Genomic DNA, 25,066 nt, shown 5'->3' with positions numbered 1-25,066 from the left:
GAACACAGCTTTGCAAGAGTGAAAGAGATGTCTTTATTCCCTCACAATGCCAAATGTCTTCCATATCCTCCCAGTAGGTTATAATAACATCTAGTAAAAAATAAAATGAAATGAAAAAAAATAGAAGAAGAAGAAGAAAAGAAAACACAAAACCCCCATCAAACATAGAGCTTTTAGGTAGCTTCTAACACTGAATGACTGAAATGTGTGATTGAGTGTTTTGATGTTCCTTTTTTTTCCTTCTGGTTTTCTTTAGCTTCTTTCATCCTTTAGACTCATGTGAATTTGCATAGGCTATGTATTTATATATATATATATATATATATATATATATAATATATACAAAATGTTCACTTGCATTGTCTAGAACTGGTTTAAATGAAAAGAAACATATTGGGTTTTGCCAGTGTGAAATGATTTTAGAGTTTTAGGCAGAGCATGGTTCTTTTCAGTGCCCTTCTCTCCCAATTATTTTTTTTTTCCTTTTAAAATGTATGCTATTAGTTTGTCTTAAAAACATACATGATAATGTGCAGTCAGAACAGAGAAAGGGAAGGGAGAGGATGTTGTCTGGAAAGTGCCTTTATTTGCAATCACTAGGAAGAAGACTTTTCCCATTGTGATCTGTGTTTCCAGATGATTTCCTTTGTAAAATCTAGGAATGGGGAAAAAAGAGGTTTTAGAGTCATCTAGTCCATCTCTCTGCCATTGCAATTATTCCCTGGTGTAAAATTGGACTGGCTTATCTAATGCAAGTTGGCCAGAGTAATGGAAATCTCATGACTTCTTGTTGAGAGGCGATACCCAAAGTTTAATAGACCTCATTGTTGGAAAGTACTGAATTGCTTCTGAATTTTTAGTTTCATGATTTTATTCAATTTGCTGCCTGATGCGAGTATCTCCTTGTAGAAACTTCAACTTCCATCTTCACTGATATTCCTCAGTGGACATTTTCAGACTGCTTCGACGACCCCCCTCACTAATTGCTTACCTAAACCCCACACCTTTCATCATTTTAGTATTCCTTGTCATAGTATCATAGTATCAGTCAAGGTTGGAAGGGACCACAAGGATCATCTAGTTCCAACCCCCCTGCCATGGGCAGGGACACCCCACACTAGATCAGCCTGGCCAGAGCCTCATCCAGCCTGGGCTTAAACACCTCCAGGGACGGGGCCTCAACCACCTCCCTGGACAACCCATTCCAGGGCTTCACCACTCTCATGGTGAAGAACCTCCTCCTCACATAAAATAGCCTGAATCTCCCCACCTCCAGCTTCATTCCATTCCCCCTAGTCCTATCACTACCTGAGATCCTGAGAAGTCCCTCCCCAGCCTTCCTGTAGGCCCTCTTCGGATACTGGAAGGCCACAATTAGGTCACCTCGGAGCCTTCACAATCTATTAATTCAATGTTTTTCTGTGGTGTAACAATATGAGTTTCATAAATTAGTTGCATTTAATTATGGCTTTAACTAAAATTAATCAAAACTATAATTTTCCTGCTATAGCAGGATATATGAGGACAGATAACCTGATCCAAACACACAGTAATGAGTAGACACAGACAAATGTTTCTGCATTTCCAGTAGCAGAAAAAGTCAACCATCTTTACTCTCATGTGACTCAGTATCTAAAACTCTTGGAACTGGTACTCTTCAATTTCTTCTTCTGCAGTTTTCCTTGGATGCACTGGAGGGAATATTAAACACCTATTTGTTTTGGTCAGCAAATGTCTGAACACCTTTAATTTTCTATCTCAACTCCCCGTTTCCCTTTGTGCTATTTCTCTGTCCTTGTTGCAACATTTCCCAATTTAGCTGTCAGCTTCATTAATGTGTTTTCTATTCCCCCTTGCAGAATGTAAATGAAGATGTCAAAACTAAATCTAACATATGAATACTGGAAATATACCCCATTTCAACTTCTCATATCTGAGTGCATTACCATTTATTATTAGCCCTTGTCAGGAGAACTTCAAGCCATTTCCCACTGCAATTCCTCAAGCTGATTTGATTTAAGCTAGTCCTGAAGGATCCATACAAAAAGAGACAATTTATGCTTATATGATGACACCACTGATAGCGTGAGCACAAACCCAATTATTAATAAACCAGAATGTATTTCATGTATGCACTGTGCAAGTCTTGTAGTGCTAAAGGTATCTAGGACACTGAGGATGTCCCTGATCTCTCCCTTTCAGACCACAATCTATGATCTTTCACTGCTGAAATTTATTAGACCATTGAAAATATCCTGTGGCTCGTGGCAAATGCAAGTATATGAAGTAGATGTTCTGTGTGTTCTCTCAGGCACAGTCATGTGAAACTTCAGAGAATGTGACTCCATATTCCTTTGGGTTAGCTATGAGAATTTATCCATGCTCAGTAGAATAGAATAGAATAGAATAGAATAGAATAGAATAGAATAGAATAGAATAGAATAGAATAGAATAGAATAGAATAGAATAGACCAGGTTGGAAGAGACCTTCAAGATCATCGCGTCCAACCTATCACCCAACACCACCTAATCAACTAACCCATGTATCCAAGCACCCTGTCAAGTCTCCTCCTGAACACCTCCAGTGACGGCGACTCCACCACCTCCCCGGGCAGTCCATTCCAATGGGCAATCACTCTCTCTGTGTAAAACTTCCTCCTGACCTCCAGCCTGAACTTCCCCTGGTGCAGCCTGAGACTGTGTCCTCTTGTTCTGGTACTGGCTGCCTGGGAGAAGAGACCAACCTCTGCCTGTTTACAACCCCCCTTCAGGTAGTTGTAGAGAGCAATAAGGTCACCCCTGAGTCTCCTCCTCTCCAGGCTAAGCAGCCCCAGCTCCCTCAGTCTCTCCTCATAGGGCTTGTGCTCCAAGCCCCTCAGAAACTTTGTTGCCCTTCTCTGGACTCGTTCCAGCAAGTCAACCTCCTTCCTAAACTGAGGGGCCCAGAACTGGATCCCTATGCTAATACTCTCATCATCTTTATGTAAATCAAGCAATTATGTGTCAAAGTAGGTCATGTAAGGTAAGCAGACAAAAGTGCTACTCTGCACAAGTGAAGTAAGACTTATAACTCATCTCTGTGTGTGATTTTCTTGTAGAAAGAACCATCCAGTTTTCCTATATTTTAAGTGAATGTGCTGGTTCTGATGGTTCATAATACTGACAGCTTGAAGATCTTCATACCAATAGCATCACTTCCATAGACAAACAAATTTAGCTGGATATTCTTCTGTATTCATGGCTTATATAACTATAAAATCGATTGTAATGGATTTTTAAAATGAAATCAATGGCCCAGAGGCAATTATATCAATGCAGGTAGCATAAAAGCAACATATTTCATATATGCAATCTGTTTCTAAACAGCTCCCAAGACACACAACGTAGTGTGCATTACTCAGTGCTTCTGAGCTGTATCATCAAGTATAGTGCAAAGGCTTTGAAGAGGTTCTGTTTAAAAAACAGTATTCTTCCTGAGAAAAGCAAATTTAGAGCTTAATTGAGAATGCATGCCCCTCTTTTGCTTGCTTAAGAGGTTTTCTGACCTGAAATGATAAATGCCTCTGAGTCAGCATCCCTGAAAAAAAAATTGGTGTAAGGGGGCATGAGAGTGGGCTGCTTTTTCCAGGGAAGGCAGCATGACAGCAAGGAAGGCGGAAGCAGTGTCCTTTTAGGACAGAGGGACAACCCTACAGCATCTGAACAAGAATTGCAGAGCAGCTCCCATGGCAGCAATTAGGATCAGCCCTAGCCCACAAGGCAGCTCCTGGCTGGCTCTCACACAGCAACACTCTCACTTGGTCCCAGCTTCTACATCCCTGCCACCTCACAGCTGCCCTCTGGCAAAGGCAGCCAGATCCCCAGGGAAACAGGGATATCAGATCCTGTTCTTGCCCTGAGGGAAAAGAGGTCTGGAAACCACTGTGCATTGTGTATGTTGTGCATGTGTTATTACCCCCGTATCAGAAGCCTCATATCACTAAAGTAAGGTCTGATATGTGTCAGTACCAAATAGAGGCATGACTGATTTCAGAGCTTATCTTCTCCCTAATACATAATTTTAACAGAAACCAAGCTTGCAAGTGCTGCTTGAACAACAACCCAGAAGAATCTAATCTGTGCATTCCCTAAAGAGGGACAATGGGACAGAATCTGCATAAGCATGAGAGACCAAAGCCCTGAATTTACTGAGCTATATTTTGGGCTCAGAGTGAGCCATGTGGTGTGCCACTATTGCTTTTCTAGGAGTGCAAGTAGAAGTGATTGTTTGTGTACTGGTTGGGGATTTTTTTTTAACAGCTTGGGGAAAGGTACATACCAGATAACAGTTTCCAGCAGTTGTTGAGTTCAAGCTAAATCTGAATATTGAGTCGACCTCAGAATTCTCTTGTAACAGCTGTTACCACAATTTTTATGCTGGAAATTATTCTGATGTTGGTCAAACCATTCTTTTGGAACTATGCCATAAGAAACACATTGTTTCTGAGGAAACATTGCACTCTGCTCACTAGGGACAATCCATGTGTTTGCTAAAGCCAGCTGGTCCCCAGGATATGCCTATTGGCTCAGATAGCTTAGTATTTATTTCAGAATAGAGGGTAAATCTCATCACTGATGACATCTCTCCCTTCACAAGCACGTATGTCCCACTTCTGGTTTTGTTATCTGTCTAAAACTGAAAATCAATCATATGCCTCTAAAAATACATTGAGAAAATGTTTGCTTCCATAAATTGCCCTGCAAGACATCATTAGCAAGAGGCAAGAAACATCGTGCCTGGAAGAAGTGGCAGAAATCACTGTAGGAGGACAGGTCAAGAATGAAGAAGATTTGCAACCTTTAGATAATCCTTCACGTAGTACAAGCCACTCATAAACTTCAACAGTAAAACTTTGAATAGAGGATGAAGTGTTGAATTGCTTGATTTTCAAGTATTGCTATATTAAGTCAGTGATGCTGTTATTAACAATCTATGTGAAAGTGCTTCTTTGTAAAGGGACAAAGCCATGTCTCCTGCTTTCAGTACCCACCCATGATACACTCAAGAAGGTTTAGATTTGGCAGAGAGTTGCCAAGAGCTGATGTTGCCTGTGAAAAAAAAAAACAGCTAACATTGTATCTTGGATGGTGGCTTGATGGAAATGCTACAGAAGAGGGTCACAGCTCTGTTTGTGAGACAAATATAAAGAATGTGAACAAAAGAATAGGTACACTGATTGAGTGCTGCACAGATGTCAATTTACAGAAAGGTCTTCAAACTTCAGGGGCATTTCTGAAGATTCAGCCAGTCTGGTTTGTACAGAAATGTATCATGCGTGGAATCAGCAGTGGAAATTATCTTCGGATGACTGCCTGTGTCTGAAGAGTCTCCTGAAGCCTTTCCGCATAATTCATTGCAAAGAACTTCTGCACCGCTCTGTAAATACTGTGAAGAGCTTTTAAAACCACAGTGAGTACTCAGCAATGTAAAAAGGAAAAGTAGAGAGTTCAGGCAAGAGATACTTACTTGTTCTTTAAATAGAGATTGTCTGAGCTTCTTTTCCAAAGTCTGTGGACTTCATGAGCAAGTGGGAATAAAATGTGAAGTGCATTAGTTAATCCTTTTTGTATTCAGCTGTGGGAACACAATATGCTTAATGAACCCAGGAAATTCTGTCACAGGCATGTACAAAAGTTCTTCACTGAGAGAGTCGCTAGCCATTGGAATGGGCTGCCCAGGGAGGTGGTGGAGTCACCATCCTTGGAGGTGTTCAAGAGGGGATGGGACATGGCACTTGGTGCCATGGTTTAGTCATGAGGTCTGTGGCGACAGGTTGGACCTGATGATCTTTGAGGTCTCTTCCAACCTTGGTGATTCTGTGAAAAAAAAAAAAGTAAGTATTATATATATTGTTTTCCCCAGCATACAAGGATGAATGAAAAACAGGAAAAGTTGAAGTGTAGCTGACTTTAAAATACAAACAGTACAGACAGTAGGTGCAGACAGAACAATGAAGAATCCTGCAGTGAAATACTGAAGAGTGAAAAGCATAATGGACGAAGAGAGGAAAGATCAGGAAAAACAGAAACACACAGAGGACTGCAGCTCCTGTTGTGTACAGGTAGTCTTGTCTCATTACATAGTTGCTGGTTTCAATTTGTTCAATCATTTCATGTACACTTCTTCTGCCAGAGAATGAAAACTTCTTGATTGAATTTTTTCCCATGCTGTATGCTCGAAGGTTGCAGAGGCATGCATCTGTTTGAAAGCTAAAATCTTTCTTCATGTTCTGTCAGGCCTTGTGAGGTGGGAGACTGTGCAGCTTTCCCTTTTTTATTCTTCTCATCTGCAAGGCAGAAAGATTAGAAGAGTTAGTCCATTTCTATCCTTCTTTGTATGTATATGTTGATGATCTCAAATAGGATCCTTTGACAGCTCAGGTCAGAAGAGACCTAACCTCCTTATTCTGTTCACAAGCAATTTTTGGGTAGTATTGATAGAAGCAGAATTAAGAACACAGGAGTTGAAGGTCTTAGATTGTAGTTATTTTAGGTAATATTGATCCCTAATATCTAAAGTGGCTAATTAATCTCTTGGCATCAACTGTCTTTGAGATTTCAGAATAATTTATCACTCTGCCTTTGGTTGGTTGGTTGGTTTGTTGTGGTGTTTGTTTGATTGTTCATTTTCTTTGGTTGGATTTTTTGTTTGCTTGGTTTTGTTTGCTTGCTGATAGGAAGATTTTTAGAGCCATATTTCCATATTTAATTACAATAGGGACCTCCAAAATTAAATTCTGAAGTTGCCTTTTCTTAATTTTGATGCATATAGTGAGCCTGGAAGTCCTTTGAGGAGACCTTATTGCTGTCTGCAACTACTGGAAGGGAGGTTGTGGCCAGGTGGGGGTTGGTCTCTTCTCCCAGGCAACCGGCACCAGAGCAAGAAGACAGAGTCTCAAGCTGCACCAGAGCAAGAGGACAGAGTCTCAAGCTGCACCAGAGGAGGTTTAGGCTGGATATTAGGAAGAAGTTCTTCACAAAAAGAGAGACTGGCCATTGGAATGGGCTGCCCAGGGAGGCGGTGGAGTCACCATCACTGGACATGTTTAAGAAGAGATTGGATGAGGCACTTGGTATCATGGTTAGTTGATTAAATGGTGTTGGGTGATAGGTTGGACTCGATGATGTTGAAGGTCTTTTCCAACCTGGTCAATTCAACTCCTATTCTATTCTAATCTAGTCTTGTCTAATAAAGCTATTCAATTGTAGTTGGACTGTTACATTCATGGACTGGAAGTGGTGCTTTAATTCAGACAAGGTAGGCAAAGATTCATCCCTAACTACTGTGTCCATTATTTCAACCTTTAATTGCATCTTCATTAATTAGAAAGTTTCAGGCATATGTAATGATGGCTTTAAACATGGACTATTAGCAACTGTAACAGTGCATTACATTTTGCTTATTATGCAAACTGTTCCAGAGGTCAGGAATGGTTATCTGTCTCACAGAGTATGTAGGAAACATGCTGTTCAGCTGTGCACAAAATTGGAAGGTTAGGTTACAGTCCTGAGTCTTGGGGTTTAATAATTCACACTGACTTGTCCAGAGAAACAATAAACAAAGAGGAACTAATTTAGTGTTTCTAGTAGGGTGACCACATAAAGGCTGTGCTAAGTTAAAATCAGTAACTATGTTTGATCATCCTAAGTGATGATAATGATGTCGCCTTGCACAGCCTGCCTGCCTCCTGTTTATCTGTGGCAACTGGCAGTGGCTCTGACTGGGGCTTTCTCTGCTCATTAGATGAAGATAAAGGTATTGCTGACAACTAGATGCCTCTTCATTGCTTTGTGCACATAATTGTCCATCTGTTTACTGAAAGTTGAAACCAGATTCTCAACAGTGACGAGGAAGATGTATCATGTATGTGGTTTGATATAATGGTTCTGTGATTCTATAATTCAAAGGGGAACCAAAATAACTGGAGCTGTTAGAAACTTTAGAATTACATTCCAGTTTTATCTTAGTTAAACATATTTCAAGTGGGGAAAAGCCAATCAACCAACCAAACCAAAAAACTCACAACCAAAACCTCAAGCACAAGCCCTGTGAGGAGAGGCTGAGGGAGCTGGGGTAGTTTAGCCTGGAGAAGAGGAGATTCAGGGAAGACCTTAGTGTTCTCTACAACTACCTGAAGGGTGATTGTAGCCAGGAGGGGGTTGATCTCTTCTCCCAGGCAACCAGCATCAGAACTAGAGGACACAGTCTCAAGCTGAGCTAGGAGAAGTTCAGGCTGGAGGTGAGGAGAAAGTTCTTCATGGACAGAGTTGTTAGCCATTGGAATGTGCTGCCCAGGGAGGTGGTGGAGTCACCATCCCTGGAGGTGTTCAAGAGGGGACTGGATGTGGCACTTGGTGCCATGGTTTAGTAGTTATGAAGTCTGTGGTGACAGGTTGGACTTGATGATCTTTGAGGTCTCTTCCAACCTTGGTGATTCTGTGAAAACCCAAGTTTTATTTTAGTTAAACATACTTGAAGTGGGGAAAAAAAAAACCAAAGCAAACCAAAAAAACTCCCAAACAACCCCAAAAGCACACAGCCAAAACCCAAGTTTACTTTTAGCTAAACAAACACATGAATGTTGTTGGACTGAAAGCAAGACTGAAGAAAAAGCAAGACTGTCTGTCTCTTCAGAGACACAGGTCCAGAGGCAATAATCCTCTTTTATTTCCCCTCTATCTCTTTCTGAGGTGTTCTGGTTCTAGTAGTTGCTCAGATAAACTTATTGGCACAACTTAAAAGCTCTTTTCATTTATCTGTTTAGATGGCCAGTATAAGAATAAAAGATCTCAAGGATCTGTTCCAGTACAACAAAGATACATGCCAGTGAAGTCAGTGGGAAGGAGGCTCCTGATTACTAATGGTGTTGTTACCACACAGTGTAGGGACTGAATGTTCTCTCTGCCCATTTTTTCCAGGAGAAGAGAATCTCAGTGCAGCTTCCACTGCTAGAAGAGTCTGGGCCTGGACACAGGCACTCTGTTGTGTTCCTAATTCTAAAACTACTTTAATACTACTCAGAATTCTAAATTAGTATTAAAAAATTTATTATATGCTATAAAGTATATTAGTAGAAATAAAACTAAATGCAGCATCTGTGTCTGTTTTCTAAGCAAGTTTGTTTGGCATTGTTCTGGGGAAATACACTTCAGTCCTGCAGCACAGCTAATGTTAGAGTTCCCCAATGAATGCAATTGTTCCCTCAGTCCCTCACCATTCTGTTCACATCCTGCTTCAAGTGCCACAGATGTTGGATTTAGGTACTTGTGGCTTTGAAGGAAGGAGATATTTTTTGTTGCTATCTGCTGTAATTCAGGATGGACCTGTTCTGCAGTGGTACTAGGCACTCAGATTATTAAGCAATGATGTGCAGCCAGATACTGATACATGGGAAGAGGTGCTGGAACATGTCCAGAGAAGGGCCACATGGATGATCAGAGGGCTGGAGCACCTCTCCTATGAGGACAGACTGAAGGAGTTGGGGCTGTTCAGTCCGCAGAAGAGAAGGCTCCGAGGTGACCTAATTGTGGCCTTCCAGTATCTGAAGGGGGCCTACAGGAAGGCTGGGGAAGGACTTCTCAGGATCTCAGGTAGTGATAGGACTAGGGGGAATGGAATGAAGCTGGAGGTGGGGAGATTCAGGCTGGATGTGAGGAGGAGGTTCTTCACCATAAGAGTGGTGAGACCCTGGAAAGGGTTGTCCAGGGAGGTGGTCAAGGCCCTGTCCCTGGAGGTGTTTAAGAGCAGGCTGGCTGAGGCTCTGGCCAGGCTGATCTAGTGTGGGGTGTCCCTGCCCATGGCAGGTGGGTTGGAACTAGATGATCCTTGTGGTCCCTTCCAACCCTGAATGATACTATGATACTATGATACTCAATGAGTTCCTCTATTTCCATGAGTACACTATTTAAGGGATGTTTTTCCCTCTGCATTATGCTCTTGGTATTTCTGTGAAGATATTAGGCATTCTACTGAACTTACTGCTCTATCCCATGTCAATATGGTAGTGTTGCCATGGGTTTACTTACCAACACTATCATATCTGCTCATTTCATAAGGTACATTTATAGTTCAATGCTTTATAAACACATAATCAGTCTTACTTGTTAGGAAGTTCAGAGTTATGTTTTCTGCAGTCTTTTGGTTGTGTGGTAGATGTAATGATCTCTTATAGACAAAGCAGAGATATTAGAAAACATTTCAGAAGAAATCATGCTGGATGGAAATCTAAAGATCAATGTTGCTGCTCTGCATGACAGACAACTAAAAATTAGAAGTCTCTTGAAAATGAACCTTTCATGCCCAGGGAGGTGGTGGAGTCACCATCACTGGAGGTGTTTAGAAGGAGACTTGATGGGGTGCTTGGTGCCATGGTTTAGTTTATTAGATGGTGTTGGATGATGGGTTGGATGTGATGATCTCAAAGGTCTCTTCCAACCTGGTCTGGTCTATTCTATTCTATTCTATTCTATTCTATTCTGTGCTGTGCTGTGCTATGCTATGCTATGCTATGCTATTGTGTTGTATTTTGTGCTCCACCTCAGCAAAGCACATCACTTAGACAATCCAGGCTTCCAGGGTTCTCTGTTACCCTTATACTCTTTCCTGAGTTTTTAATCTTTAATTGCATCTCTTCTTCTCATTATCCCTGCAACTGAGTTTTCAGTCAAGTCACCAGATCTGTTTGAGGTTTCTTTGGTTGGTTTCTTTTTATAGGATTGGGATTCTTCATCTTCATCCACTGCATGTAACTGAACTGCAAGATTTGTGGTACTGGTGCTGAGGTGTTCCGTTGCCCCCTCCCAATTCTCCCTTGCATGACCATACCAGATACATCCTCTGTTACCATGGAATGGTATCCTCAGGTGCTCAGATACAATCCTGTGCTGTTCATGGAATTATTCCATAAACCTCTGCCTCCCTGTGGTATGCTCTTTACCATTTGAATGTTGTGAAGCATCATCACATTAGGTGGCTGTCCGGCATATGGTAACCGCAGTCGGCGCTGAGTGTAATCTTCTCATTTCTAGGGAGATAATAAACTTAATTATTCAAAATCACCAAGTATACCATTAGTGATACAGATTTTTTTTTCCCAATCACTTATTTCCCCCAACATCCTGTGTATACCCTTTTAAGACTTCTGTTTCATAGTGCTATACATCTGTTCCTTAGCTTCTTCTAAGGAAAATCTTTCTATAAACAGTATATGCTAAAGCACTCTTTAAACAATTTAAATGTGCTTTTCACAGAAGCAATTATACCTTTTAATGTAAAGCAGCACAATAATCACTTTCAGACTTTCCTGATATTCAGTTATACAAAACTTCTTCTTTCTAATAATATTCTGGCTTCTGGTTTTGATTTATTTCTGTTCCTTCTCCTCCCACTGCTTGTTGTTTTCCACTTCAAATTCAAGATTGGTGTGATATTTAAATGATGTAAGGATGCACATCTCTTAGGAATTGTTTTCAAAGTGGAGAAATGTTCATAGCTTGGTGCATTATTGGTCATTAGATGCAAATCTGTAGGCAGAAAAATGAGGTAGATTTATAATACCAGTCTTTTGTGACAGGCAGCATCCCCTTAGTTGTTTGTACCTCTGTCTACTGCTGCTGGTACTGAGGGAATAACCTATAGGTTTGAGCAGGTCAGGTGGAACCCTTGGTCTCCACACTTTGTTTCAGGAGGTGACAAACAGGAGTCAGGAGAAAAGCAAGATGCTTTGTTCTGTTAAAATCCACCATGCACTCCATATGCTGCACTCAAAGTCCAAGTGTTAAAAAGGGGATTAAACTGCATTGCTGTGTTGTGACATTGTGTGGCTCCTATAGCCCAAGGAGGATTGCTGTGCATCAAGAAGGCTTAATGAGTATCTTGCTACAGTGTTTGTTTCCAAAACTTTTAGTGTTCTTGAGACATCTTCTAACTGTGCTAGAGTATTGGGAGGAATCTGGAAACTGAGAGCTTTTTTTCTTATTCCAGCTTTTGCCTGACCTAAGCTTTTGGATCTGATCTGCTTTTCATCCTGCTTAGGCAACATAAAAGCAGCTCTAACTTGCCCTAGGGACTAGCTTTGTCTTTTCAGCTCCTTCAGTAAGTGAAAAGAGTGTAGTTGTGAGCACACTTTTTCAGAAGGAACCATTTTGCTGCAACATCCTACAGAACACTGCCTTACAGCTCTCCTCCTTGTCTCCATATGTGATACTTACACCATATGTGATACTTACAACATACTGTCTTGAATATTGCCTGTGAGGTATGAAAAGCGTTCTGCACTCCTTGCTTAAATTAGTTCTGTGATCCCTGTTGAGGAGCCAGGTATTCCCCTAGTGGCACTTCAGAAATTATGAGCTTGTCTGGAGACCACAAGCCACCAAAATTCAAGCTCATAATTTCTGAATCAAGAGATTTTATCTAGTGAGAAAAAAAGGCCTTTCTGATTCTCCGTCTTTTTTAAAACAAAAGGGAAATATGTAGGCAAAAATGCTTGGAAAGGAGCTTTTAGCTCCTTTATGGCTCTCATAAATTCAGTGAAATTCAATGAATACTGCTACCGCAGATGAATGTTCTGCTTGTATTCTTCAGACTGTGCAATTTGTTACTAGAGAACCAGGCATTATGATCCACTGGATTTAATGCAATATACTGGAGTAAACACAGTGACCCACAGGTTAGGAAACTTCAGTAATGAATTCTTTATGTCTTCTTGGCTGCAAGGGCTTTCTGAAAAGGAGTTTACTAGCAGTCCTTGTAACAGAAATGCATATACCTGTTATTGCTTCTTCCCCTAATTAACACTGTGAGAAAAGCTCCTTTCTGGAGTTACAGCTTTTAGTCATTTCCCACTCTTGCTGTCATGCTTTTATGAGACAAGTATAATTACTCTGCAGCAAACTACCATAATTACCAGATGTGTAGTACACAGTACTGCTGCTTTCAGAAAACAGCAATAAATATGAGAGCAGAGCACAGCAGAAAGTGTTTTAAGCTTCCCAGATAATTTCTTCTTCAAATACTTTTCAGATTTTTTTACTGGAAAATTTATATAATAAGACAGGATAGTAGGATAGGAAAGTAGGATAGGAAAATCCCACCCCACATCCTTAGTAGCTTCAGAAGCAAACATCTAAAGCCACAAGTGAAAGAACAATCAACATGAGTCAGAAATTGGATGAGACAGTTCAAGGAACTTCACATTCCTTCTGGTTTCAGTAGTATGGATTAGGGCCTACGGAAAAAGCTTCATTAAAAAAAAGCTCTCTAGGCTTTTGAGATAAGCAATTTCTCTCCCTTAACCTGCAAGTAAGATGGGGGGGGGGAAAAAAAAAGAAGAATAAGTTTTGAGATGTGCCAAATTGGAAAATTATAGGTTTGAATTGTGATCCCAACCCATGATGAAAGCAGAGAGGTAAGGTCTCAGGTGCTTGACCTTCATTTGGCTTTATTTTCTCTTAAAAGCTATTTACAATTTAATATCATTTTTTTCAGGTCAAAACATTATGACCAATGGTTGACTGCACTTAAATTTGCTACCAACTGCATTCAGTTAACCTGAATTGCTCTCCATTATTTTTTGATTATTCGGCAGTTCACATGAGTGCATTCCCCATTCTAATAGATGTGACACGGGAACTCTTGATTACTTGGGGTCATTTTGTGACAATCAGGACCAAGGATTGCTTTGTCATCTCTCCTCTTGGGTGTCCTCAGTTTTTGAACTTAGTTTTGAAGTCTTTGAACTTCTCTTTAGCCCTCTTTGTTTAAAACAAATAGTCCTGAGACACCGCTGATGACCGTCTTCTGAGTTAAGAAGACTGATTCTGCTTTGTATTCCGGGACTTAGCTTCCCAAGTGCTAGCGGGAGAAAGTCCTGCTGCTGCTCTTCAACGAGTCAGTCTTAGTGTAAAAAGTTTTGTTAGAGCCTCCTTGTGTTTAAAAAAATGAAGTCATTTTAAAGTGCTGTATAATTTATGTAACATTTGCAAAGTGAATACTGATTGTGGCTTGTTTGAAATAAAATTGATCACTCAGAACTCTAGGATGTCTTTGATTCAGAGAGAGGGAGAAATGCTAGTGAAAGACCTCTGAGCCCCCTTTAAAGATGAAATTTAAAAAGCTTATCAAAGTCTCTGCAATCTTTGTAAAATGATTCACTGCAATTTGCTCCTGTTATTGATAAAAACACACAATCATTAATCCTCTGCTTATTGAACCGTGAGAGACTCATGTTTACCTTTACTTTCATTTTCCAGTACCCACTTAGAAGGAAGAGAAGAGAAGAGAAGAGAAGAGAAGAGAGAGAAGAGAAGAGAAGAGAAGAGAAGAGAAGAGAAGAGAAGAGAAGAGAAGAGAAGAGAAGAGAAGAGAAGAGAAGAGAAGAGAAGAGAAGAGAAGAGAAGAGAAGAGAAGAGAAGAGAAGAGAAGAGAAGAGAAGAGAAGAGAAGAGAAGAGAAGAGAAGAGAAGAGAAGAGAAGAGAAGAGAAGAGAAGAGAAGAGAAGAGAAGAGAAGAGGAGAACAGAATTAACCAGGTTGGAAAAGACCTTCACGATCATCAAGTCCAACCTGTCATCCAACACTATCTAATCAACTAAACCACAGCACCAAGTGCCCCATCCAGTCTCTTCCTAAACACCTCCAGTGATGGTGACTCCACCACCTCCCTGGGCATCACATTCCAATGGCCAGTCTCTCTTTCTATGAAGAACATCTTCCAAACATCCAGCCTAATCTTCCCCTGGTGCAGCTTGAGACTGTGTCCTCTTGTTCTGGTGCTGGGTGCCTGGGAGAAGAGACCAACCCCCACCTGGCTACACAACCTCCCTTCAGGTAGTTGTAGATGGCAATAAGGTCTCCCCTGAGCCTCCTCTTCTCCAGGCTAACCAACCCCAGCTCCCTCAGCCTCTCCTCATAGGGCTTGTGCTCCAAACCCCACTCCAGCTTTGTAAAGAAGCAACTATAATAACTGGTAGACATTAGTAGCTGTTCTCTGTTTTCCCTTCAGACTCAGAAAAGTCTACAAAAGAGAGCTGGCAGAGCCAGCCAAAGAACTATTGAATAGTCTCCTAGTCAAAGGACGGCTCCTGAGACAGTCCTGTGGGGAATCAAAAACTGATACACACTGTTGTAGATCACTGCAAATATTTTGCTAGCAGCTTTGAAATACATTTCAAATAGATCGTGGTCATGTCAGTCCATCGCTCTGTCCATGGGGTAGAAACATTTTTTCATCTTCTTTTAACAAGCAATAGCTTAAATCAAAGGGTTCTTCTTAGTGCCATAAAATTGAAAAACTGATGCTATTGAAAGAGTCCTGACAGCATAATGATGTGAGAGCCTGTTTATTGGCTGAAGGTACTGAATAGCAGGAAAATATTGTGAAGTTAGGTGCCACACAGGACAAAGTTCTCAGAAATAATTCAGAGAAATGCCTGAGAAAGCTTCAGTTGGGGGAAAACAGCTTGAGATTTTTCACTCCTGGCCTCACGTTTCTTAACTGAAGTTCATGGATTTTGGGTAAGTTTGTACTGCTTACTGCAAACTCTGCTCATTCCCTAGTTTGCTGTGTGGGCTTTGTACATCTCAATCTGTTTTCTAGAGATCTGTGGTGCTAGAAACAACCATATTATATTTTTGGTATTTAATGCGTCGTCTTTACCCTGCCCTCCTCTTTATTCTGGCAGAGAGCTAACACCATTGGAACTGCTTGGTAGCAGTGTGACCCCAATGCAAAATACTCCTATTTATATTTTTCCTATAAGACCATCTGGATCCCAATCATTTTAGCTTTTCTTTTTTTTCTCCTGCCTTTATCTTGGCATGCTTAGCTGTTGGATGTTCTCTCATGGTGGAATTGCTTGAAAGGACAGCTGAGGGTCGAGCTGCTGATTTCCTCTCTAGTGTGTCCAAGCATCACATTTTTTTGTTTGGTAGAATCTTGTGTGTGAGTAACTTTTTTCCTATTCATATGTTAACAAGCTTTTGGATAAAGCTAAGACATTTGATATCAAGTTTATTCCTGTTTTATCATCAGTAAATTTGCTGATGACACCAAGCTGGGGACAGGAGTTGATCTGCTAGAGGGTAGAGAGGCTTTGCAGAGAGACCTCGACAGGCTGGACTGATGGGCAGAGTCCAATGGCATGAGATTTAACACATCCAAGTGCCGGGTTCTGCACATTGGCCACAACAACCCCATGCAGTGCTACAGGCTGGGGTCAGAGTGGCTGGAGAGCAGCCAGGCAGAGAGGGACCTGGGGGTGCTGGTTGATGGTAGGATGAACATGAGCCTGCAGTGTGCCCAGGTGGCCAGGAGGGCCAATGGCATCCTGGCCTGCATTAAGAACAGTGTGGCCAGCAGGAGGTCATTCTGCCCCTGTACTCAGCACTGGTTAGGCCACACCTCGAGTACTGTGTCCAGTTCTGGGCCCCTCAGTTTAGGAAGGATGTTGACTTGCTGGAACGAGTCCAGAGAAGGGCAACGAAGTTAGTGAGGGGCTTGGAACACAGCCCTGTGAGGAGAGACTGAGGGAGCTGGGGTTGCTTTGTCTGGAGAGGAGGAGACTCAGGGGTGACCTTATTGCTCTCTACAACTACCCGAAGGGGGGTTGTAAACAGGCAGAGGTTGGTCTCTTCTCCCAGGCAGCCAGCACCGGAACAAGAGGACACAGTCTCAGGCTGCACCAGGGGAAGTTCAGGCTGGAGGTCATGAGGAAGTTTCACACAGAGAGAGTGATTGCCCATTGGAATGGACTGCCCGGGGAGGTGGTGGAGTCACCGTCACTGGAGGTGTTCAGGAGGAGACTTGACAGGGTGCTTGGTGCCATGGGTTAGTTGATTAGGTGGCGTTGGATGATAGGTTGGACGCGATGATCTTGAAAGTCTCTTCCAACCTGGTTTATTCTATTCTATTCTATTCTATTCTATCTTTATCAGAAGAAACTGTCAGCAGAAAGTTTTTCTTAGAAAGAATAATTGGCCATTGGAATGTGCTGCCCAGGGAGGTAGTGGAGTCCCCATCCCTGGGGGTGTTCAAAAAAAGATTGGATGTGGCACTTGAAGCCATGGTTTAGTTGTCGTGAGGTGTTAGGTATTAGGTTGAACTTGGTGATCTCTGAGGTCTTTTCCAACCTGGTTGATTCTGTGATTCTGTGATACTATGTTTAGAAGGCACAAAATGACCATTAAGACAAATTCATTATCCTAAGAAGTATTAGTGTGTGTGTATGTGTGTTTTGTCACTAAATTAGTGTATATTGCAAAATGCCAAATGTAGAGTTACAGAATCATTTAGATTGGAAAAGATCTTTAAGACCATCTAGTCCAACCATTAACCTACCACAGCCAAGTCCATCACTAAACCACCTCACTAAGCACCACACCTACATGTCTTTTACATACCCCCAGGGCAGCAGAGACTTCTCTAAGACAGAGCATTCAGTGTAGGCATTTCCATGTCTATATTTGTTAAAGTAAAATTATACTTTGATTCTGGTCTCATTTTGGTTGATGATAGACTTAAGTGCTTTCCAGTGAGTTCCCTTAATGGAAATCAAATCACAATCATCTTCACAGTAGGCCTAAAGTAATGCATTTCTTTTTCAAACTTCAGTGCACCTAACCTTTTCTGTCAGCAGCATTTCATGTTGCTTGGATCAGAAATTTTGGCATTATTTTCTCTCAGTGGCTATTGACATTGCTATTATTATTTATAATGTTGCAACACCAGAGGTCACTGCCACAGGGTTAGGCAGGGTCAGGATATGCAGTGCTACATGATCTGTGTTCTAAAGTACTGAGAACAGAAAAGACAGGCAACAGAGAGCACAAGGGAAATTGTAGACTGATGACAAACATGGGTAGAATCACAGAATCATAGTATCAGTCAGGGTTGGAAGGGACCACAAAGATCATCTAGTTCCAACCCCCCTGCCATGGGCAGGGCCACCTCACACTAGACCAGGTTGCTCAAAACCTGGCTTTGAACACTGCCAGGGAGGAGGCATCCACAACCTCCCTAGGCAACCTGTTCCAGTCTCACCAACCTCACTGTCATGAAGAATCATGTCTGAGAGGGTTACAGATGGAAGCTGACACAAAGCAAATTACTGAGATTTAAAAAAATATATAAAAATGTATATTACAATGTTTTGGACGCTGCTGTCTACAAAGATAGTGGCTACAGTGTGTAGTGACTATGGCTCCTGTGCTGTTTGATGCTTAAAGGCTTTTATTATTGTGGTAATTCTTGCAGGTAAAACCTGCTATTTGTTCTAAGGGTTTATGTTGTAGTAGTCATTAGTTATACAGAGGTGACACACATCTCCTGCAAAGCACTTGGGGCCTATCAGCTTAAAAATGATGCAGGAGTTTACTTGGCATAACCCTATAGACCGTGATCTGTTGAAAATATCTCTGGTTAACAGACTTCTTTCCTGCAGAGCCTACAGCCAACTCCTTGATGTAATTCAGCAAAGAAATCATTAGCTGTGTTAGAACAGTTCCTCAGTTACTTTCACACTGTGACCAGTCTGTGCAGGTTTTCTCTGCTTTGTGAAACTGCTCCTTTCCTATTGACAAGTTGTTTGGTGGCCTTGCAAAGGGTACATGTTCTAATTGTCTTTCACTTGGGTTATGCCTCCAACAAATGTCACAGTATCAGAGTATCACAGTATCACTCAGGTTGGAAAGGACCTCGAGGATCATCGAGTCCAACCTATCAACACAGACCCCATGACTAGACCATGGCACCAAGTGCCACGTCCAATCTCCCCTTGAATGCCTCCAGGGTCGATGACTCAACCACCTCCCTGGGCAACCCGCTCCAATGACGAATGACTCGCTCGGTGAAGAACTTCCTCCTCACCTCGAGCCTAAACCTCCCCTGGTGCAGCTTGAGACTGTGTCCTCTTGTTCTGGTGCTGGTTGCCTGGAAGAAGAGGCCAACTCCTTCCTGGCTACAACCACCCTTCAGGTAGTTGTAGAGGGCAATGAGGTCTCCCCTGAGCCTCCTCTTCTCCAGGCTAAACAATGCCAGCTCCCTCAGCCTCTCGTCATAGCGCTTGTGTTCAAGGCCTCTCCTTCCTGTCTTTTTTCTCTCAGTAAAAACCAACTTCTTTCCTCCCATACACAAATACACCAGAATTCTCAAGCTGGATATAGGAAAAATATACACCTTTAAAGCTTGCAAATACTCATATTTAACACAGCTGTAAATTCAGCTGTGGTTATTGAAAAGGCAGATGAAAGAAATCGTTACAGTAAGTGCTATCAAATAAACTCAGGGTTGCAAGTTTGCTTCATAAAGCCAACGGGGGGTGGAATGAGTGGGTTTGTCTGTGCTACTGAGCAAGATGCCCCATTAAATCACAATTAATAATGCTAAGATAGGAGGCTGGATGAATTATGAAATAGCTTGCTGACAGATTTATTAAAGCTGTTAATGGAGCTGTAAAATGGGCTAGTCCCAGCTCTGAAGGAGTGCCTCTTCCATCCTAACTCAATAGATTAGGCAATGACTTTCTGTGTTTCTGGAGGCTGTGGATGTTGCACATACTGGTGAAGCAGACATTCTGAATAATGTAATACTTGGAAGGATTTAATTGCCTGATTAAATGGCTGTAATAAAATATCATGTGTCTTAACACAAGCAGAGTTGAGAAATGATCTTCCCACTGAGTACAGCCCTGGTAAAACTGCTGCCAGAGCAAGGAGTTCAACTTTATTAACCCAAATTCATGGAAGTTCTGCATTCAAAAATAATGCAGGCACTGGAAAAGAAGTCTTAGAATCAAGGCTTATGCAGCTCAGTTGCTTTTGCTCATTAACAAAGAGAGTGAGTATTAACTTCCTGTAGTTACTTACACGAGGGAATTATATCCCTGAGTAGCAGAAAGTGGTCTTTTAATCCAAAGGGTATAAACTGAAATTAGGCAAATGCAGTCTGGAAGAAGGTTGCAGTGCCACATTAATGAAAGCAGTTAGTACAAGAGCAATATGGGAAAGCAGGAAGGGAGGAGGCTTCTTCATTACAGCCTCTAAGAAAAGTTTGAATTTTCTGAGAACTGAAAGCAAACTTGGCTGCTGTCAGGAATTCTGTATCTCCAGTTACTATTGTGGAGGCTGAACATTCTGAAGGACTTCTGTTTCTGCTGCCTTAGCCCTACAATACTGATCTACTTCTCTTATGCATAGTCTCTGTAAACACTGGCTGATGTTTCAAAAGAGAGGAGAAGAAACAAAAAATTCCAACAAGAGGAAAAAACATTTCTCATTAAAATCAGCCTCTGTGTGTGAATTCTTCTACACTATTCTCTTCCTTCAAAATTAGAACTTCTGTATTGCTCTTACTCTCAGAGTACTTGCAAGTCCATTGAGATAATGATTAAGTAATATCTCATGTTTCAGAATTTCATCTAGTCATGTTCTAAAGGTCAGGAAGGGCTTTTTCCTCTGCCTGGCTCCCTATTTTATTTACATCTGCCCCTCCTTCCTCTGAATATGAAAGGGATGTGAAGGGTCCACTTCATCCCTTCTGGCATACAAAGGTGAATCTTGGCATCTGAGATACTGATAATCACCCCTCTAGCTGCCTGCCCCAGCCCCCCTGCAGATACAGGAGCCTTAAGTACTATACAGCATGTTTAAGATAAATGATCCCCAGTTTGAGTAACTTACAAGATCTTGTGGGGTTTTTATCTGTGGCAGTTTAAGAGCTGATTGACAGTTAGGTCAGACATCCATGCATGAAGGGTAGAGGGGACAGCAGGGAGTGCAGCTCTGTCAGCCACCGCAGGCGTAACAGCCCCCTGCTCATCAGACACTTTTCAATTCCTTGCTGGTGTGTTTTTCTCCCAGGATCTGGATCAGCTGACTGCCAGAGTTGGGGTCAAGGAGGAATAATCTATTTACATTCAAGACTGCCTGTATTTTTCTTCAGGGAAAATAAAAATCAAAGCCTTTTGTTTCCATTCTCTATGGGAGAAAAAGAAATATAATCTACAGTAGCAGACAAAGTTGTTGGAATTATCCCCAAATCCTTTTCATGTTATCAGTGTAGACCTGGATGTGGTAGGTTTGTTATTACTAGCTAGCCATTTTCTTGTGATTAAAATATTGCTAAATAATGGTAAATCCCATTGAAACACTTGTACGGGTCCAGAGAAGGGCAACAAGGCTGGGGAGAGGCCTTGAGCACAAGCCCTGTGAGGAGAGCCTGAGGGAGCTGGGATTGTTTAGCCTGGAGAAGAGGAGGCTCAAGGGTGACCTCATTGCCCTCTACAACTACCTGAAAGGTAGTTGTAGCCAGGAAGGGGTTGGTCTCTTCTCCCAGGCAACCAGCATCAGAACAAGGGGACACAGTCTCAAGCTGCGCCAGGGGAGGTTCAGACTCGAGGTGAGGAGGAAGTTCTTCACCGAGCGAGTCATTCGTCATTGGAACGGGTTGCCCAGGGAGGTGGTTGAGTCACCATCCCTGGAGGCGTTCAAGAGGAGATTGGACGTGGCACTTGGTGCCATGGTCTAGTCATGGGGTCTGTGTTGATAGGTTGGACTCGATGATCCTCGAGGTCCTTTCCAACCTAAGTGATACTGTGATACTGTGATACTGTGTGTTTGGAATGTGTGAGATGGTAGAAGTTTTTAAAACATCAACCAGCACTAAAACTTTTCTTGGAGAAACTCATTATAATTATTATGCAGCCAGGTGTTCAAGGAATTAGGTTTGCACTGTAGAAAAATATTTTCCTGTGGACTTTCAAATGCCTTTTTAAAAGCAAAAAGCCCAATTCCCTGGTTTCTCCATCCTTTAAGTGTATATTACAAGCATCTGCTCTGGTTTTCTGTTCTATCAGAGAGGAAATTAGAATTATCTCTGAGCCACTGCATTATTCAAACAAGTTTATCCAGTGCAACACATCTATGTGATTTTCCATTTTACTTCAAGATTACCTGTTTGAAGGCAAGGATATCAATTATTCTCTTGCAAACTTATTTTTCAGAATCAAGCATTACAGGCACCTTGGGGACCTGCAGGACGTCAGCTAAGCATTTGTTATGGCTGTTGGGAATAAATTTGAAGAGTTCAAACTGTAAAATGTTTGTGGTTGTTGTGTTTCCCTGGAATGGGTTGGCCAGGGTGGTGGTTGAGGCCCCATCCCTGGATGTTTCATAGTATCATAGTATCATTCAGGGTTGGAAGGGACCACAAGGATCATCTAGTTCCAACCCCCCTGCCATGGGCAGGGACAACCCACACTAGATCAGGCTGGCCAGAGCCTCAGCCAGCCTGCTCTTAAACACCCCCAGGGACGGGGCCTCGACCACCTCCCTGGACAACCCATTCCAGGGTTTCACCACTCTCATGGTGAAGAACCTCCTCCTCACATCTAGCCTGAATCTCCCCACCTCCCAGGCTGGATGAGGCTCTGGCCAGCCTGATCTAGTGTGAGGTGTCCCTGCCCATGGCAGGGAGGTTGGAACTAGATGATCTTTGTGGTGCCTTCCAACCCTGACTGATTCTATAAAAAAATGTTTGTGGCCATTGTGTTTCCCAGCTGAACTCACAGTTTTTGCCAGAACCAAATTGTATGGCCCAAACACATGAGTGACTAATGAAATTCTGTAACAGGGCTCTTCATAGGCCAAGCACTAAACTCGATGTATTTAATCCATCCTTGATTACTTAATAGAATTCAGAGCTGGTTTTTCCCTTACTGTCTTGGGAATAACACCTCCATTATGTACTTGCCCAGTCCTCTGCATTTTAAACAACTTCATAGATAAGCATCTTCCTGATATTCAACAGATTCTCTAGTAAGGAATATTGTTATCAAATCCGTAATTAGAGACTTTAAATATGTACCCATAGAAATTGTTTGAATGAAGGGTTCCACAAAGACTCTGAAAGGAGAGAAGTGAGAAGTCTATTCCATGCAACTGCTGTTTAAAGTCCAGATTTGTTAAGGACATGAAGCAGTACCTACCAGTGATGCCCTATCTGAAAAGGCTAAGTATGACTGGAAGTTGTGATGAAGACTATGAAGAAGGGAGAGAGCAGGATTAGTAATCAGCTTGGAAGTACTGCCATAATGAAACTGAGGGGAGGATATCATGGATGAAAACTATTTGTGGAGATATATTTGTCTGTGGTTAGTGGAGAAAAATGAAAGTTTTAAAACTCATTTAGAAGTTAAAGTTCTCAGGAAAGGCCATGCTGAGGACCCAAGCTACCAGTGACTTGAAATGAAGCTCAGCACTTCTGCTAATTAAGCCTGCAGGACTTTCTGTGTTACCCTCTGATGCCTTCTGTTTTAATTCCCTTCAACAGGAGATAAGTGCCTAGATACCCTGAGGACCTGGGCAATTCATACAATTAAACCTTCTGAACCTTTGAAATTTATGAGGGCATTTATGCATACAAGTTTCTACTGATATCAGTAGACTGGGGGGAATTTAATGTTAAATGGACTACAGTATGGATGGATATGTCTATGACCCAGGATATGTCTATGACCCAGGATATGTCTATGAGCTCTGGACTCCTGCAAAGAGGAGCTGGACCCTTCCAGTTGACATTAAAAATTGTTGAGTGAATCATACTCTTGAGTTCACCTTGGAATGAGATAACTTCCTTCTGGCATGTTGCCTTTGGGCTCCCCAGCTCAAGAGTGACAGGGATCTATTCAGGAGAGTCCAACAGAGATGATTAAGGGACTGGAGCACTGCCTTATGAAGAGAGGCTGAGAGCCCTGGGGCTTTTTAGTCTGGAGAAGAGAAGACAGAAAGGGGATTTAATAAATGTCTATAAATATCTGAGGGCTGGGGGTCAAGAGGGAGGGGCCAGGCTCTGCTCAGTTGCACCCTGTGATAGGACAAGGGGCAATGAATGTAAACTACAGAACAGGAGGTTCCACCTCAACATGAAGAGGAACTTCTTCACTGCGAGGGTCACAGAGCACTAGAACAGGCTCACCTGAGGGGTTGTGGAGTCTCCTTCTCTGGAGACATTCAATACCTGTCTGGATCTGTTCCTGTGCGACCTGTGCTGGATTCTATGGTCCTGCTCTGGCAGGGGGGGCTTGGACTCCATGATCATTGGAGGTCCCTTCCAACCCCTAACATCCTGTGAGCCTGTGACTATTCAGCAGAGGCAACTGCTGAAGAATTTGATTTATCTATATATAAGTGAATAATTCGAGGTGTTGTTTTTTACTTAGTTTTCTAGTGATGTTTTCCATCATGTTCTCAGTAAAGACATGCCTTCTGTGCCTCTGCCTTTGGTCTGGCATAAGTATTTTATTCCTTTTTAAAATCCCTTTGTTTTTTCTTTATCTCTTGACCTCCAAGCAGCAACTTTACCTCACATTTGCAGCATTCACCAGAGGAAAACACAGGGTTAAAGCTGAAAACCACATTGTGGAAGGAGGAAAGTCATAATATTGGACTTGCTAGTGTGAAGTGTAAATGTATTTTGCTTTGCTTGGTATGTTTATTCAAGCAGAGATTTCAGCATATTTCACTGCCACAGACCAGCATGCCTCTTCCTCGACACTACACACACATTCTTGGTCTATGTATAGATACAGCTGAATATTTTTCAGGTTTTCATTATGCCACTACTCCTTCTCTCAGCTTGAACAGATGACAATCTACTGTGAGTGGCAGAAATAGAAGCATATTCTGCATTAGTGAAAGCCAAATGAAAACTTACCCTAATCAGCATGTACTTTGACAGCCAAGGTGCCTAGAAGACATGCAGGACACAGAGGTAAAGTCTACAGATACCAAGAAGTTCCAACAAAGCAACAAAAGTGCTCTTTCTTTCAGTGCTTGTTCTGTGTAAATTCTGAAAGAAAGTTGTTGTTATTTTTACTAATGTTATTCCTGATGTACACTTCATGATGGTCTCCTGTGGTTTTTTCTCATTCTTCTCCTGTTTTTATAATGTTAAGCAGTATCCTCCAAGTACCTGGGCAGGGCTTGAAGAAGGCACAGGTTTCTAACCTGGATGTGTTCCTGTGTAACCTGCC

At 41.9% G+C, this 25,066-nt stretch overlaps 1 long non-coding RNA gene across 2 annotated transcripts in view; it reads left to right on the top strand.

The window, feature by feature from the left end:
- LOC137455699 (uncharacterized) overlaps positions 1-14,338 on the top strand; it is a 97,253-nt gene extending 82,915 nt beyond the window's left edge. For both annotated transcript variants that reach the window (XR_010990875.1, XR_010990874.1), the window contains one exon: positions 14,293-14,338. This is a non-coding gene — a long non-coding RNA (uncharacterized lncRNA). The remainder of the gene's footprint in view (positions 1-14,292) is intronic.
- Positions 14,339-25,066: the final 10,728 nt, after the last annotated feature.

The sequence above is a fragment of the Melanerpes formicivorus genome, unplaced genomic scaffold (assembly GCF_026170545.1).
Source record: "Melanerpes formicivorus ecotype bairdi unplaced genomic scaffold, bMelFor1.0.p_v2 SCAF_105, whole genome shotgun sequence".
In the NCBI taxonomy this organism is placed as follows: domain Eukaryota; kingdom Metazoa; phylum Chordata; class Aves; order Piciformes; family Picidae; genus Melanerpes; species Melanerpes formicivorus.
The sequence above is the reverse complement of the archived record's forward strand: the minus strand, read 5'-3'. Positions and strand labels throughout refer to the sequence as shown.